Here is an 18,047-nt window from a genome sequence, read left to right on the forward strand (position 1 = left end):
AATCATTAGAAAGACAACCGAGCTGTCGGCTCTCCCGCTGAGCCTCCACAGCTTCCCCTGTATGCGCGTGTCGGTGTGTGTGCGTGCGTGTGAGTTTTCGAGAATGAATACAGCTGCATGTAAGGGATGAAGCAGCTTTGCAAGGCAAGAGTCATGGTCCACTCTGCTCTGCACACAGACACCGTCCACATGCTGGTTCAATAATAGATGGGCTTTACATGATACATTCACGATGCAACCTTCTTTCCAGTTCCCTGGCACTGTGATGTACCCATGTGTGTGATATGTTCACTCAGTACCACTAAAAGACTGCTGTGAATCCGTTCACGTGCCGTTTGGAAGATAATAAGCTTCTATGGATTTTTGAAGTTGCATTTTACAGCTTTGAAGGAGAAAGACAATAATATCAAATCACCTTTTACTTTAAGATGTGTCGTTAACTTTCATACTTCAACCTTAAGCTTCTTGCTTTGGGCCAAGTTGACACACTTGCCCCTGTTAATTCTATTTTTAGGTGAGTTGTGCTTTTTATATATAGAATTACACGCTCATAATGTACACTATTACAGTCTTCATTTGGGAAAAATTCTGATTAGTGGTTCCTTTGGATTAAAGGCCGACAGCAAGGTCTGAGAAGTGCCAAAACCAAAACAATCTCAAAAACATCAAAGCTGTATATTATGTTACAAAATTTTAAACCATCAAAACTGTTTTATCATGCAGCTGTTTATACGTTAGCCAATAATTATTTACAACATAACTGAAGGCTGGGGTATCGCCAATGACCTTCCTGTGTGAGGGAGTGGAAAGGGAACATGTACAGTGTCTACAGTCAAAGAATATTTCAAATAAAAGAGCAAATGAATAATAATATGCACCAAATTTTGTCTGTATTGCAAAAGCTGTGAGTTTCCACCTCTAGGATCTGAATATAAGGTATAAGAAAATACCAAAAGACTTTAAGCTGCACAGTAAATCTCCATAGTCATTGCAACTTCCATATGTGCAATTTCACAACTACAAACGACTGCTTAGAGGCAGCATTCTGCTAGACAATTACATTTAAGTGCCGTATATTGATGTACATGCGAATAATTTATTTGGCCAGATGGATGGACTTTCCATGCCTTTGATGCTATAAACGAATTTAGATTTTAGTCAATGAGATGCTTTGCATCAAGGAGAGTGGTACTGACGCTCTAATGGTGGACGAGGAAGGAAAGACTATTCACAACCGAAATTGCCAATATTTCAATGTTCAGTAACGTTTACATAATTTTCTGTTTTTCGGGAATATAACACGCTGTTGGTTAAGTCCACTGGAAGACGGACGATGGTGTAGTACTGTGAGTCCTTGTGTTAACAATATGCCTGTAATTAATTTGTTATTTTTCCATCATAAACTCCTACAACAGATGAAGTTGGAGACAGCCCTATAGTTGACATGAAAGAATGTTTTATTCCCCATCTTATGTTAGGGACTCCATGAAATTAGATTTTAAGAAAATTCTTAAGCAACTCAAACAGGATTAATCAGCTTGTACCCAAAACTTGTGTCGATTACTGCAATATCCTCTGACACCAGGATGTCATAAAGAATCGATTACTTTGCAGTTGCTAAAATTAATCAATTTTTTGTATATGAAATAGACTACAAAAAACAGACCAAAAACAATGTGTTATCTTTGATTCCCCATCTTTTCTTTCTGGTTATCTCTCTTGTCTGTCCTCTGCTGTTCTCTCCCTCCTACTCACTGTCACCCACACACAAAGGCCATCTCATCTATTCAGAGAAAATATCAAATAATATGAATTTAATCTGCAACAACAGTTGCAAATGACTTATCGACTAACACTTCTTCTCTGATTACAAGAAAATGACTGCAATCCATGACCTTACCCCTTTTGCTTGTTGGAGCTAGATCGAGTTATCCATCTTGTAATATTGCTAATCTATCATCTAACGCTCAACTCCTTGTTCTTGCTGCTACACTCATTTAAAGACTGTAAGATATGTAAGCAAGGCTCTCTGATCTTTGGTGATGCAACAATTTGGACTTCCAGCCATGAAAGACTGAATACAGGAGGCTGGTGTAACTATTTCAGCCAACAAGTCTCTGAATTTATCACACCGGGGTCCCAGATGAGGAGGAGATTTAGGAATGAAAAGTCTGGTGCCATGGAAACCCTTAAAAGTCCATAACTTGGACTTGACAGGACAGTGTGAGGACGACGGTGCACTACCCCTTCCACCGCTCTTCTCTCTCCTGCCGACAGAGAGAAGATCCGCTCCATCTTTCAGGAGTTCTGGATCTAAAATACAGAGTGACACTATTGCATCTATTAGACCAGCCGAAGGAATAAACCTTGATGATGGTTTTATTCAAAATCCTGCAGAAGTACCTTTGAATTACAGGTTTCCTGATGTTGTCGTCGGCAACCGATGCGGACTGCTTGCGATTTTGAGCAATGCAAATAAAACTGAGGGCTACTGCTTCCATGTGTTAATCTTTATCATAGTCTCGCATTAACAATAACAAAGCTTTGAGTGATTTTATAAAACAACGTATATCCGAAACAGAGTTAATCTTCATTAATAACATGTTTAATTTAATTCAAAACATCTCAAGTCACAATGTGTAAAGGTTACTTTACTTGCTATACTTTAGGGTGAATATACTTATTTTTACTTTTGTTTTCTGAGTTATTGCTCTTAGCCCTTTCTTCCATGAGTGCACAATTAAGAGTGAAAACCTGGAATTATTGTGTTCTATTCAGTGGTGTATTTGCACCAAGTGAAAATGTGAAGATTTTGGTTTTAAATGAGTATTTGTGTTCGTGGGGATTTGACTACATGCAGTAACAGATGTTTTGCCAAATAGATTATATGGATTTGTTTACAATAGTTGAATGATAGTGGATTTTTTTTATCACTTCTATAAATACTTCAAATGTTATTACATTTTAAGCCTGATTCACCCATTCCTAGAAAGCTCTATCATATTAATTGATGGCTATATCTTGCTGTCATATATTAAAATGAAAGGCTCCAGAAGATTAAGCATAAAAAATTGATGCTTAGATTTTGCAAAGATTTTGAATCATGACTGGCTTTTATCTGACATTTGTCAGATGAGGGCGAGGCCAGAGCAGAGCTCTGTGCAGAGAATGACCCAGATTGGGGATCAGACCTAAAATTTCTTTTAGATGTGACAACCTTACTAAAAGGCAGGTTCATCAAAATAATCCACATTTTGATATAATCATTTCTAGAAAAATGAATTATTAAACAATCTAATTGGTATTAAAATTGATATAAACTGGCCCATTATCATGTTTCCAAATGGTCACACTTATTTATTCAGCAATATCATATATTCAGTAATATTGAACAATATTAGACACATTTTGCCTTGCTGCTCCCTGCAGCCATTCAAGTCACTACAACAATAAATTACTTCTAGAATACCTGCAGAACAAGTTACTTCTAGAATAAGTTACTTTATGTTAGTAGAGCTTTTAACTCTTCAAACATGCTGAGTGCATCCAGAAAAAACAAAACAAACAAAGAGCAAAACAACATATCTGACCTTCTTTTGCCAACAGGGCAAACACTAAAGTGTTGTTCAGAGGTAATTTCCCTACGAGGCCAACAGACAGGGGAAAAAAATTAAATGTCAAAGGGTGCCACAGACTGGCTGTGCTGTCACTAATAGCCCTGTTCTACTGTGGTACAAATTAATGCAGGAAAATGTTAATCAGCTGACATCTTGGTTGGCCACTGGGTGGTGAAGCAACAAAACAAATCCATGTAACCTAGCCAGCTGCTGTAATTGATCACAAAATAAAACATTGGAAATGACAAGAAAAACAGAAATTGTACAAGGCTGCAACTGAATACACTTGCAGCCTTAAAAAATGTGTTTTGTATGGAACAAATCTGTTTGTTTTTAAACACAATTTATTTTTGCATAGAATTATCCTTTTTTCCCTCAGCAATAAAATTAATTTGTGTTTACAGCAAATTGACAGGCAAATGGAAGCACACTCTAAAGATAGGCAATTAAATAGCAAAATAAAATAATTGCATTACTAAATCAAAGGTTCGCATCAAAGCAAAATTAAATTTTTTCTAAGTAAAAGTAGTGGGACGGTGCTGCACAGCGGTGCAGTTGGTAGCACTGTTGCTTTGCAGGAAGAAGGTCCCGGGTTTGACTTCCAGCCTGGAGTCTTTCTGAAAGGAGTTTCCATGCTCTCCCTGTGCAAGGTGTGAGTGTGAATTATTCACTTTAATGGTCAGGTTGAAAGGAAGACATTTGCTTATCCCTAAGCAATGGACTTCCAACATAAAGGCAACATCTGCTTTGTATGGCACCATCTTTTACTGAACAACCGTATTGACTGGTGTTGAATTACAAGATCGCTTTGTCCTTGTAGGTGATGTATTTTAAGCTTTACAATATATCCTTGCTACGGGAAATAGTTTTTTTTTTTTTTTTCCCGTAGCTGCAACCTAAGGATAACACCTAAAACAAAGCTGTTTATACTTGACACTGCCATCTAATCACACTGCAAATAGACATTGCTTTTAAATGTTCCAAGATTTTGAGAAAATGAACTAGATGAAGCTTCAAGACAACCTAAAATGACTATGATAAACCTCCACCTGTTAGATTAATATATTGGAGAGACAGTTGAATTTCTATCCAGCAGACCATGGATAGATTATGTTAAATAACTTCAAATCATCCACTGAGGAGAACCCATGGTCTGTACACAAAGATTCATAAAAGACAATAAGACACTAAAACCAGTAAACATAAAATGGCAAATGTGAGGTAACAACTCTATAAGAAGGGACCTTGTTGAAGATAGTGCCAAGCAAAATTGCTTTGCATGAAACAGAAACATGTTTAACACATGCATGCACACGCACTTTAACACATACATGTAGATCTATCTATCGTATGCCGTTTATTTTTTATTCATTTCTATATCCTAACCCATTTGTGGGAAAAAATGGTCCTTAAGAGGTAAGTAATGCTAAAAACACACTCACACATATTCAAGAGCACATCACACATCCCTCTCACTTGCGCCCACAAACCCTTTCACGACCCTGTTCAGCATGCAACATGAGTGACTTCCTCGGCTCAAGAAAACACACAGCTTTATTTTTAATTCCAGGGACTTTTAGTGTTCAAGAGGGTGATTTTTTTTTTTGTTTTGATTTATTATTTTTTGTTTTCTGCTTGCATGACACTCAGGTTTATTCACAAGATCATGTAGAAATATGGTTCTTGTGATAATTTTTTCTCATTTATTTCTCCCTCTATTTTGATGTCTGATGGCTTGATGTAGCAATGCAATAAACTTGACATGTTTAACTTAAGGCAATGTAGTTTATGCGGAACATAACATTAGATCAGAATGAGACATTTCACATTTTTATCCATTCTCCAGAATTCAAATTTGCTCTTACAAAACTCCAAGAAGGTGTAGATGACGATTATGACCGATTCATAATTTGTTTATTGATTTTTTTTTTTTCCACCACAAAAATGCACAAGCCCTCATAGAGCTCGATGTCATCTTGAGGTTTGTATTTGCCAAAATGTTTTTTTTATTTTTGTAAGTTTGTATATTCTTCACAGTGTCAATAGCAGCCGTTTCTGGAGCATCTGAATGCAACCTCAGGATAAAAACCCACCGAGCTTCTGTGTCTACCATTCTCAACCACTGAGTAGAACTACTAAGTGCTGGAGGGCACCCATTTAAAGCATCATAGCATCTCAGACTTAGGAAAATGAATGCTATCACACTTCCCTCTGTACTAGAAGTGGGAATGTAACCCTTAGAAAAAATGGATGAAAAAGGGAGGAGGATGGTAAAATATGTTGCTGCTGAGTGTAGCGTGGAAACTGGAAATACGAGAGGGGAAATTTGCTGTAACAGCATCCAAATGAAAATCACCCCCCAGGCCCTGTGCTCTTAGGCCTTCTACCCCCTCATTTATATTCCTCAAATCCTCGTCTTGCTGATCAGTTTCCGCTGGATATCGATTACTGCTATGACTGCACACTGCTCATCACATGCCCTGTGGGATCATTCTCACTCTGTTTCTAACTTGTATTGCTTTCCTCTTTTTCTTTTGAGCTTGCTTACAGCCCCCCCCCCCCACATTACCATTATTGTGAACTGAGAAAAACTACTTGAGACAATAATGTGGCTACACAGTCTACAGTGTTTAAACCTTTAAGATGTATTCACAAGTAACACAATGCTATTTTTTTCACCAATTACTCAGTAGTATCATCATTAGTTTCTCAGGGGCCAAGCCAAGAGTAAATCTCTGTTTACTTATTGCTGTCATGTTTAATGGTTTTTACACTGTGACTGGTGAGGGATTTATGGAAGGAGCTATTACGGAGAAGCACTGTTCAGGAGCCCTAATGGGAGAGAGGAGCTATTTCACAATAATTCACATAAGCAATAAGAGACACTGCAGGGATGCGTTGTGGTTGTGTATTTCCAAACACATTCTGATAAAAAAAAAAGAAGCCTAACATCCTGGCTAAATGTTGCTTTAAAATCAAACTGCGGATATATGTATATGGCTCGTACTTCATAAATCAGAAGGGTACATAAAAGTCTTCTTTGGTGAGGCTCATGTGGGATTTATGTGTATTTTTTTTCCCAGTCGGAACCATCTCTGAGAACATTGTGTAGAGATACGATTGTTCGATAACAACCAAAAACAAATAAAAAACACAAATGACCCACTAAGGAGGCTGTAGTCCTTGATGCAGCCGTCGCAGGTTCAGTTCCCAGCCTGATGTCCTTTGCTGCATGTATTACCCCTCTTTCATTACCCACTTTCCCATCTGACTACTCTCAAATAAAGGCCGCCTGAGTCGAAAAATTTAATTAAATAAAAATACATGAACGTGTTTGGCATAGAAGATCAGTATAGACGGAATCTTCCAAATTTTCCACAACAAGTATGACAAGACTTCCCATGACCTTAAAAAGTGCTGCATCATCCACACAAGGCTGCAACGCACTGGCCAGGCACTGATTACAGGATGAACTCCTACCATTGACACCACCATCGCCCACACGATCTGAGGTACATGAATAATTACAACAGACTGAGGTGCATTGTGAAAAGTCAATGGGGGAACATCAAGCCATACCTAATTCACATGTCACAAAATTAGGTCCTCTGCTCTGTTAGAGCACTTTGTAAATCACCTATAGTGTATACTCACTGATCAGTTTATCTGGTGTACCTTGTGAATACAAAGTTGGACACCTTTTCCCGCAGAATTGCTAATTATAGATTCAAAGACTGAACAGGGTGTCACAAACATTTGCTGGAGCTCTTTAGACATACTGATATAGCAACACAAAGTTTCTACAGGTTTGTTGACTATGCTAGTCTCATCTTTCAGCCCTCTGCACCTTTTTCTGAAAAGTACATCTACCACCAGCAACCACGTCACGTTTAGACACTTAAATCTCATTTTCTCTGCTTTACAAAATTCAGTTTTACCTGCAGCAAGCTGACCAATGCATTCAGTCACTGCAGCCTGATTGATGTATTCATTATACCTGTTAGCAAGTAGTTGAACAAATGTTCCTAAAAAGTGGCTATAAATGTATGTTATGGTATGTCATTTCATTTGAGTGACTGCTGTGAAGTCCCATAAATAGCTGAGGTAATATCAGCAAACAATGTTATTTATAAATGTAAAATAGGCTCAAAACGCAATCAAACAAAAACTAAGTTGAACATAAAAATGTTCAGCTTATATGTCGGCTAATATTGTGGAAACAATTTTTATCCTCACAATCGGCTTCAGGCTTGGCAAACAGGTTAGCATTCATTCTGGTCTGTCATATTGTAGCTCAAACATGTAAGACCTAATTTGTTTTTGTTTTATTTTTTTACAATTGCAGACACACCAAAATAACACCCACGATTAGAAAAACCTAGCAGTCAAGGAGCAAAACACCAGCAAAGATTTGAACAACTATACGCACATTAACAGCTTCAAATTTTTGAAAGAAAACTATACAGTGATTTGAAACACTCTTTTTAACGAACAGATTGCACCACATCAGGACAGACACATATTTAAAGGGACTAGCTGAGACATGCTGTTGTCTAAAATGATGTTGTTAAGCTGAGGTCCATAACTAGATTCAGCAACCACAATTTACAGTTCTACACCTTCCACAAAAAAAAAAAAAACCTTTATAGACCTCATCAAGGAGTTCTTCCTAGCATGACAGTGTATGATCTGATGCCGTATTGTCCAGATGCTGCTCACCAAGGCTACGGAGGAAGCTTGGAACAGTGACAAAGTTGACGTGACATCAACATAGGCATGGCTTCGTCACTCCAGGAAAATCTTCCCACGTCGCCTTAATGAGAACATAGCCTGTGATGTTGATGAGGACAGACCTAGCTAGGCAGAGAGATGTGGATCATGGTTGGTGTGATCTTTTCTTTTCCCCCACTTTCTTTTCTGGACTTGGGCCATTGCAAAATACTGCGGCTTGGGGAGAAATAATAAATCCATTGGTCATTACAACCACTGTTATGTGGTGTTGGTGAATTTTATTTTTTTTCTTTAGTCTCTGTATGAATGCTGTAATTGTTTTAAAATAAAAACAGGTGTGTTTGAGTCCAACAAATTCAGACCACATAACTGACATGTTGAATATGTTGATAAGAAAAAAAAAAGGGTTTTGTAATAATTTGTAGATTCACGTGTTCAATATAGCAAATAATATAATAAAAGGTGTTGTGCTAATTATTTGAAGTGTTGTGTACATTGTGTGAAGTGCTATGAAAAACTGGGCCCATTTCTCAAAACTGTGCCTGAGTAATTGGGGAAAAAAAAAAAAACTAATCTCCATCTGGGTTGCATTTCTTCATGAAAAAGTTCATCTTACTGGAAATGCCTCAGAAACCACAACACAATATGTTAAAATGTTTTCCACCATTTTGTGTACTACAGTCGACAAATTGAACACTGGTGTAAATCCTGGTCGTATGGTTATTCTCATGGTTTACTGACAATGTCTACAACCCTTTCTGGCAGCAGGTAGATCCTCATGTTCCTATGCTGTTCACTTTCTATGCTAGAAAGTACTAGCCATTTACAGAGAGCTTATTAAAAAGTCTTACTTTTGTAAAATCCTGCGATCGAAATTTGTGGAAAAAGGAAACCATTCGTCCCATCAAAATTAATCTACATATCCTCGATTACTTCCTACATTTTACCTCAAGATCCTCTGTATCCCAAGAAGGACTCTTTCCCTCTTGCCGTTTTCCATTTCTCCCTCTTTCTGCATGTTCCGTCTCTCAGCTGAGTGCGTTGACTTTCTCGTCCATCAGAGCGTCTCATCCCCAGAGTGCTGCTTTTTATGCTTTTCCGTCTCTGCCATCTATGCTGCCTCTTACTACTTCTCTCTCTTTTTTTCCATCTCATGCCTCTCTGTCTGTGCCAAAGTACTATAGTTCTTCCTGCCGGCAATGGTTTCCAACTTAAATATATTATAAGATGCTTACAAACTGATAAAACTTGCTAAATGATCCATCACTGCTATGGAAATGCACCAAAAAATAAATTCATGAGATGAACTGAACTGAGAAAAGAGGATGAAGAGAAATATTGCACATAGTTTCACTCCAACAGCAGGAGTGAAAAGTTAAGCATGTGAGGAGGAAGAAAATGAGGGAAAAGGTGAAAAGAGGAGAAAAGAGTTGACTGAGGGGGTTGAGATGGATGAAAGTTGTGTTCTCCCAGGTGTGTATCTGCATGAGTGTGAAAGTAAACACCTGTCAGCGTCAGGTAGAAATCTTGTGTACGCGTGTGTGTTTGTGTGTGTATATATGGAGGTTTATGGCAGTTGTACAGTATCTGTCATCTGATCCAGTAAATCTTTCAATTCCTCTAAGACAAGCTGTCACCACCTCTGTACATAAGCTCTCTCTTCCACACACACACACAAGCTTTGCGATCTTTGAAAGCAACGACCGCACACATCGAGAAAGCCAAGTTCAATTTAAACCTGGTGAGATATACAAATGTAGGCGACGGTGTTGTGGAAAATAAATCAATAATCTCTCCGTACATCATGTCATCCAGCTACATATTCCTGAAAACGGAGTAATGCAAGCAAAAGTTTGGGTGTAAATGGAGATGCTGAAAGAAAGAAAGCTGATTCAGCTAAGGTTATAATGTAAAAGACAAAAAAAATGAAAGTGTATGAAAGGGTGTGCTACAAGTTTAAGGCAGAGGAGTTCAGCTGTCCCCATTCATTTTCTCCATTGAGTCTCCACAGGGAACCTTATCCAGAACACAAAAGGAAAAAAGCCAGCCTCCCAATGTGAACTGGGTGGGGTTAAGTGCATCAAATATCCCTGCACCTGGGTCCTCTGCCATCTAACTGAAACTAAAACAGGCACTGAGCCACTCAGATTGGTGCAACATGGTGAGCTTGTATTCTGACTGATGAAAAAGGTAAGAGACTAAGAGCTATGGACTCACAATAAGACCTTACCTATGAACATTATTTTAGAAAATAAAGACAATGACAAGCTTTAAGTTCTGGGGAGAAAGCATGAGTGAGTTTTCTTTGTTAACAATAAGGGATTTATCTCTGGTGTGATTTTTTCTTTTTCATAGTAATCATATTTGGAAAATGGTTTTATCATACCCTTGAAATAATTTCTGCTATGCACAGTGGGTTGAAGCTAGCCTGGTAAAAAAGCAGTTCCTCGCGCTTCGCACAGAGGGTCTGGACCCTCGGCTATTGAGAAACGATTGCTGCATGTACTCTTAACCTTATCAGCTCGGTGTTGCATACAAAACAGTTTGATGTCAACACCCTTTTTTTTCCCGCGGAGCAGTTTACTGCGAGTCACAGAGAAAGCAGATGGTAAAACTTGACATGATGTGACAGCAATCGATATGCTAACTGGAACATGACTTCAAGTGCTATAGTTTTAAAAAAAGGAGTTGACATAATATACAAGATATAAAATAACCACAACCGGTTAATTTCGTGGTTGTAAATTTCATTGAGAATTTTTAGGTAGCTAAGAATAAACATCGTTTATGGACTGCATTTAGAACTAGTTTTTCCAGGTGTGATATTACACAAGACTGGCGATATCAGCTTAAATACTTGACAATATTTTATTGCGCTTCATCCATGCTTCATTTGCATTCTCAAGATCTCAAAAGCTTAAAAGATCTTGGTCACATGATAATCCATCTTGCAAGGCTAAGCGGGTCACATCAATCAGTTACTCTGGCTGCCGCTGTGACATCTGCAGTATCAGAACCAGAAATCTTTTATTCATACGCAGCAACGTTCAGTGCTCAAAGCTTTTATCAGTTAATTTTTCGAGCTTAGCAAGGCTTGCTAGTGATAGATGTCAACAGATGCACATATGGCTAATCCACTGTCCTAACATTGTTGTGTAACAGACCTTTACGATATTTTCTTATTTTATTTAGATAATTTTTTATGTGTAGTTATACTATGTATTATTACACATTTTTTAAAGTCTGTATATTTAACAAGATACAAGGTTAGTCTGCACATAGACTAGGACTTTATTTCTTATTAGGCTTTAAATAATAACATATCTTGACATCTCGGCTAAATGGAGGAAGATTAAATTGAAGCTTGGGTTAAGACACATAGAAATAAATGTATTTTGGTCATTGTATTCATCTTAAGCAAGATTTTTTAGTTGTAACAAATAGGCGATAAACGATAAATCAATTAATCGCACAATAAATTAAACCTATTGACCTCATCATCATATCGGCTTTATCGTCTCTTCCGGCCTTGTATCTTTCTGTTGATGGCACTGAATGAAAAAAGGATCAACTCCGGTGCTCTCCACTGACCCTCCCTTCCTCATTTCCTTTGTGTAATGTCCAGCGCACACTACACGAGTTGTCGGCCCATTTTCAAAACCAGACCACACAACTGTTTGGGATTCCCCTCCGTAATTGCCCTCAGAAAGCACGGAGGTAAATCCACGCTTTCTGATTGGCTACCTTTCACATTCAGTGTTAAAGCTCCCAGTCGAGAAAAAACCCCTGATTTAGATCGGAGCGGCCACGACGACCTACCGTAACACACCTCACACTACAGGATGATCGGTTACGAAATCATCAGCGACAATCTTAGATCGGTCAGCGATCTACGATTGTCATAAGTGGAAAATAGGGGCAAAAAATCGTGTAGTGTGAACTACTGCATCAGGTAGTCGGATGTGCCCGTCTTCTCTATTTAAATCTAGTGATTATTGAAGGACAATATAGTATACAGACTTCATAATCTGCACTCTTTTGGTTGAATGCAGTATTTATTTCCACTTTGGCTTTATGTTGTTTAGTTTTTATTCAAGAACGTTTTTTGTTAATGGAGACTGAGAATCCATTAACACTGGAACTGATTTAGTTTATCAGTTCCAGTGTTATGTGTTCTTTTGAAAATAAAGTGTATCTATCCATGGCAGGAAATCGCATGTATTAGTCATTTCCATTAAATCAGTGTCAAAAGGTCTTGAAACAATATTATCGTTTATCGCAATAATTTTTTAGACAATTAATTGTCCAGCAAAATTTGCTATCGTGACAGGCCCAGTAACAAATTTGTTAAACAGAGAGGACTGTAATATCTGTGAAGTCAAAATCACATGTGGTAAAGTATCAAACTAGAAAACAAATACTAAAAGTGACAATTTCCCTGAATCTGAAATGAAATATAATTCTCATCAAATCCCTTATAAAATATTTCAGCTATACTAAAGCCATTGAGTTATTTTTTTATTACAGCTTTAGTAGAATGACTAACTGGTAAGGAAATAGCTTCTCAAGTTCAAGTTGGATAAAAGATTAGTGACTCATAATCTTCACATAGGTCATATTGTTGAGGTATAATTAAACCATCAATGCAAACTGGTTGTCAGTAATAACTTTCGTCCCTGTGTGGCTGACAGCTAGCATCACTGGACACATTTGTACCCATTAATGACTGCATGAAATACATTCTTATTGCACGTTTGTAAAAGTAAAACAGAGTAACATAAATTCTTATTTCTGTAGCTTGTGTAACATCTGGGTGTTGATGAATGGATTAGGTACTGAACAAATTACTCCAAAACCACCAGGATCACCGTAGATCCAGCTGTAATTATTACTCAACTGAGAAAAATGAATGTGCACCTGGATAGTGGAAGCACTTCTTCACCTTCACATGAAAAGACTGAATATCAAAAGCAGCTATAAACACATTTCCTGTGGGGAATATGGGAAAGAATGATTAAGAGTCACCGCAGACCTCTCCCACATACCAAGTCCCAGTGCACTACCTCCTAATAGCAACTCCTTTGCATCACTGCTCTCTTGTTAAATAAACCACCGCTAAGCAACACATGAATTTTCTAGGTCGTTTAAATGGAGGCACAAATAAAATCACACACACACTTTCTATCAAACTCATCCACAGTACAGGATTTTCCTCAGAAATGTACATTGGACGTGTACATTGATGTAGTTAGTAGAGCTCAATAACTCTTAAGTAACTGGACTCAGTAGTGCAGAGAACTCACAAAGAATCATCCGAAGGTTTACTGCTTAAATGATCTTTAAATTCATGTCTATGGCATAATTGAAATATTTCCAGGCAGGGTTAGGAAATTCTAATTTATTTACACTGTTAAATATCTACTGCAACTGCAACCATGTGCCAAAAAAAAAAGAAGAAAATGCATAAAACATGCAACGATACTCGGATAGCAAACATTTCACTGCTGTTTTTTTTGTTTTTCATCTAAGAGTTACTAAACCCATGTGGAACTCATTACCTACAGAGTGACATGACGTCTTTCTGGAGTTTTCCAGATGTGGCAATTAGGTTTATCAATGTAGAGCATAAGGCTTTAGAGGAAATGTTTTCATTTTTTTTTATCTAAATGGTTCTTGAGTTATGGTCAACATTTTTTTAACTTACAGTTTATAATAATTAGTTTAAAAGAAAAATATCAAAATCCTCATTAGAAAAGGTAATTTCTCCCTCACTATTCGGTTAAAGAGGGCAGGAGGTTTTATGTAAAATTCCCTCATCCCAAAGTTTCTGTGAGAAAGCTTAGAACACCGTTTTAAAAGTTAACCCTACTTTAAATGTTTTTGTTTATTATGTTTCTTGGTCAGCATGGTGCTAAAATTCTCTGAGAAGGCTCTGACGCCTTTACAAAAAAAACGAGATTAAATCCATCACACGTTGACTCCGTTTGCTAATAGATTACTTCTGAAGGCAACTGGTTGGTTGTGATTTTATTTAGGGGTATGAGCATAAACAAGGCTGACAAGGAAATGTATCTACTCACATGTACTGAGCAAGGAACTTGGCATGTAGAAAACAAAAATAAACTGAAAACCTGATATTTCTATTTAATATCTATCCAGAAGATCACAAGGTAATCAAGAAAACCACCGATCATGGAACCATGTTTGCCACTCACAAACACAACACATTATGGGTTAAAGGTTCAGCCATCAGATGGAAGCAGAACATGTCAGCTCACTTAGCTTGGTAGCAAAGTCAGTCAGTGTCACTGCTTACATAAGCCTCGAGCTGCATCTCCTGTGCAGTTTGACCAAGATCCAAACGCACAAGGTCAGGCTGGAGTTGATGGGCTGCTTAGTCAAGCAATCAGTTCTTTTTACCCATCCTCTGTGTAAAATCTTTTAGGTGGTTATGTAACTGTGCCTGGGCATGAAGAAGCCAAAAATGACACTGAAAGATGTGGAAAAATCTAGGATGGAGAGCAAAGCCCTATGTTTATGTGTAGAAAACACAGGCTGCACATTTCCACTTATTTTCTCAAACTTTCCAGAGTAACACCTTCGTGAGACATACTTTACTCTTGATCAAAACAAAACTTAGGTTTCAAATGTCCTACAAACATTTCATCTGTTTGAGATGAAGCTTCTCAAAACCCAGCAGCAGAGCTGTTCAGGCTCACTACCCTAACAAACCTGCTAACTTTGATCAATTATTCGTTACATTGATAGAGGCCTGTGTCTTTTAGAAAACGGATTAGACTCCAAGCCCTTGCTGCTTGGGTTTTGCCAGAAGCAGTAAAATTCTTTAGTTTTTCTCATTGTTAAATAATCACTGCTGACAACATGCAGGCTCCTGCAGAAGCTGCTGGCCAAGAAATTTTGCTACATAACCTCGCCTAATTATGGTAAATCTGATGTTTACTTTAGAAAGCTCCTCTACAAAAATAACATACACAGAATAAAAACCTAGAAAGCTCCTCTACAAAAATAACATACACAGGATAAAAACCACATAATTAACATTTATACCTATATAAATGCAGGTAATGTGATTGATAAACAAAGAAATAGATGAAGGAATCACAAGATATTTTTTCTTCTTTTTTTTTTGCACTGTAGCAGTTGATATTGTTGTCTTGCATCAGCTGGAATAGAGTGAATGTGTTCTCTGTTGCTGATTGTATAAATGGGTTATGCAGAAGTTTCTACAGCATTATGACTAGCCGCATAAGCAGTGATACACAAATGTGTTATGAGAGAAAAGAGCACCACAGACAGACAGATAAACAAATGCTTAAAAGCCCACTTAAATTCATCCCTCATCAGTGCTAATTTTTTTGTATACGTGTGTGCGTTTATGTGTGTGCATTTTTGTGTACGAGTGCATCTGCATCTGCCTCAATAACTAATAAACCCACTTACAATTGGACAGCAATATGGCACTTGATATGGTTGTGTGCCTGCTCCTTAAGAGTCCTAGTGTAATAAAGGGTCACTATTTTGGAAATATCACGTGTACAGTAACTCACAAAACAGAGAAAAAAAAAAAAGGTCAGACAGAAACAATGACAAAGCATATGTTTAACGTAATTTGCCAGTATGTAGGCCATTGCAGAATAAATATATGTAAGTAAACTGAGGTAGAGTGTCACTATGCATTACGGTTAAAGTGAAATAAGTGCAGAACCCACAGATTATTCTTGCATAAGCTCATGTGGTTTCTGATGAATCCATTGATGTAAAAGCCTTTGAAGCTCAAAGCCTATGTGACAAAGTATCAGTTTTATCCAGCTTCTTACTTCAAAATATTTATTGTATGTATGTAACACTTCAAATGTGAATATAGAATGAAAGTAACTTCAGGTTCTGTTAAAAAACAAAATTTAAAATGTCTTTTTTGTGTCATCCAATTCATTCATTCATTAATATAGACCCAAGATCATAGTGACTTACTTCACACCAGCAGACAATAATTCAACATATTCATTTAATCTTTGTGAAAATATTAAATGATCATCAATAAATGCAGCATTTATCGATGTTCTAAAAGGAACCTAAAAAAAAACAAGCCTTAAATATTACAGTGTCAAACTGTTAGTTTAGGAAGAGATTATGAATGTTATCAGTTCAATTTAAAGCTGCTTATGAAATGTATCTTATCAACAGCCTCCTCGATGGAGACAAAAGGTAAATCTATGATGTAAATAACTACTTTTAAATATTGTGATTTAATCTGTGAATCGTTTTAATTATATCTCAAAATTAAAGTTATTAAACATCGTAAATGACATTTTAAGTATGAAAGGTATGGTACGCCTAATATGGGTCGACTTGTTTACAATACCTTTGTTTCTTCATGACCCATCTGTCTGCAGCAGGCTTCTCTGTCAAACGGGTAAGCAGAACAGCAATCTTCAGAAACACAATCAAACAGTAAGACAGTCTGTATGGATCATTTTAAATTTGGTAATTGTATTTTCTATCATCATAGTGTTAAAATAATAATAGCACTTGACTGAATATCAAAATGAATCAGTGGTATTTTAATGCAAAGTGTTAAAAATGACCAAAAAAACTTAAAAAGTAGCTTAAAACCAAACATTTCCCACCTTCTACAATGCATTGACCCTATCTGTCTGTGCTGTAATCCATAGCTCTGCTAAATTTTTCTGTGTGCCCAAGGACGTTGTTGACAGGCCCCTGTCGACTCTGATACACATCACCAGCTGCTTCTTATCACCTGTCAGAAAGAAGCTTGACTAGAAGAGTGCAGCACATGTCTAGGATCAAGCTGTCCTTCCAGATCCCACTCACTTCATACTTCTGATTCTTCTATGTAGTCTTTAGGAACATTTTTGGACTTTTTTTTTTAGTCCATTGCACCCTGAATGTCACTGGGGAGACAGAGCTCCAGTGGCTGCCCAACAAGAAAAGGCTGCACATTTTGAGTCTTTAAAGTCTATCTATCCATCCATCCATCTATCCATCCTTTGCACCTGTGTTAGAGTCTCCCTGTTGAACTGAAGCCTATCTGTTAACAGTAAGACAGACAAATAACTATCCACATCTGGAATAAAGCTAATTTTGACTCACATAGCAATGACAATTTTTGCAATTTTTTTCTCAGAACAAACCTGAGAAATTGGGGACAGTGCATTATTTTTCTGTACTGCTTATCCAAGGTTCAAACTAAAGGAAAGATTCTGTCCCTTGACTGAATTTGGGACCTACCCCAGGGTTTCCTCCCAGTGGGAGTCATTATCGTTCACAAAAAGCATAAACCCTGAAGTTAAAAAATCAGACACATATTCATAGAGAAGGGAGTTAATTTTTTTTAGGGTATTGGAGAAGGATTGCACCTGAAAGTTTGAGGATGATAGCCATCCTTGCTTTATCCCTTTTCCAGCACCCATGATTCTGCAAAACCCTCAGCAAAATACCTCTGGTGTCGAGTTTTTTCCAGATCAATAAGATATTGGACAACTGGATTTTAGGGTGTTTTAAAGCATGGAAAACATGTAGGACACTGGACACTGATGTTACTATGAACATTTATAGATTTCCTTTGTCTTTGTACATTGATCATTTATTTCCACGTTCTTTGCCATCTGTGGGCTATTTGCCTTCTTGAAGACAGAACGTCAGACATACCTGAAGGAA

General features: G+C 37.4%; 1 protein-coding gene across 5 annotated transcripts in view; it reads right to left on the reverse strand.

Moving 5' to 3' along the window:
- Window positions 1–18,047, reverse strand: part of LOC103474519 (leucine-rich repeat and fibronectin type III domain-containing protein 1-like protein) — a 170,844-nt gene that overhangs the window by 110,879 nt on the left and 41,918 nt on the right. The window contains exon 1 of one of the 5 annotated variants that reach the window (XM_017308301.1): window positions 16,732–16,799. The exons of the other annotated variants lie outside the window; for them this stretch is intronic. The gene's annotated coding sequence lies outside the window, so the exon portion shown is untranslated. Of the gene's footprint in view, window positions 1–16,731; window positions 16,800–18,047 lie in introns of those variants that run through there. 5 annotated transcript variants of the gene reach the window in all.

Source organism: Poecilia reticulata, linkage group LG13, assembly GCF_000633615.1.
Source record: "Poecilia reticulata strain Guanapo linkage group LG13, Guppy_female_1.0+MT, whole genome shotgun sequence".
NCBI classification, from domain to species: Eukaryota; Metazoa; Chordata; class Actinopteri; order Cyprinodontiformes; family Poeciliidae; genus Poecilia; species Poecilia reticulata.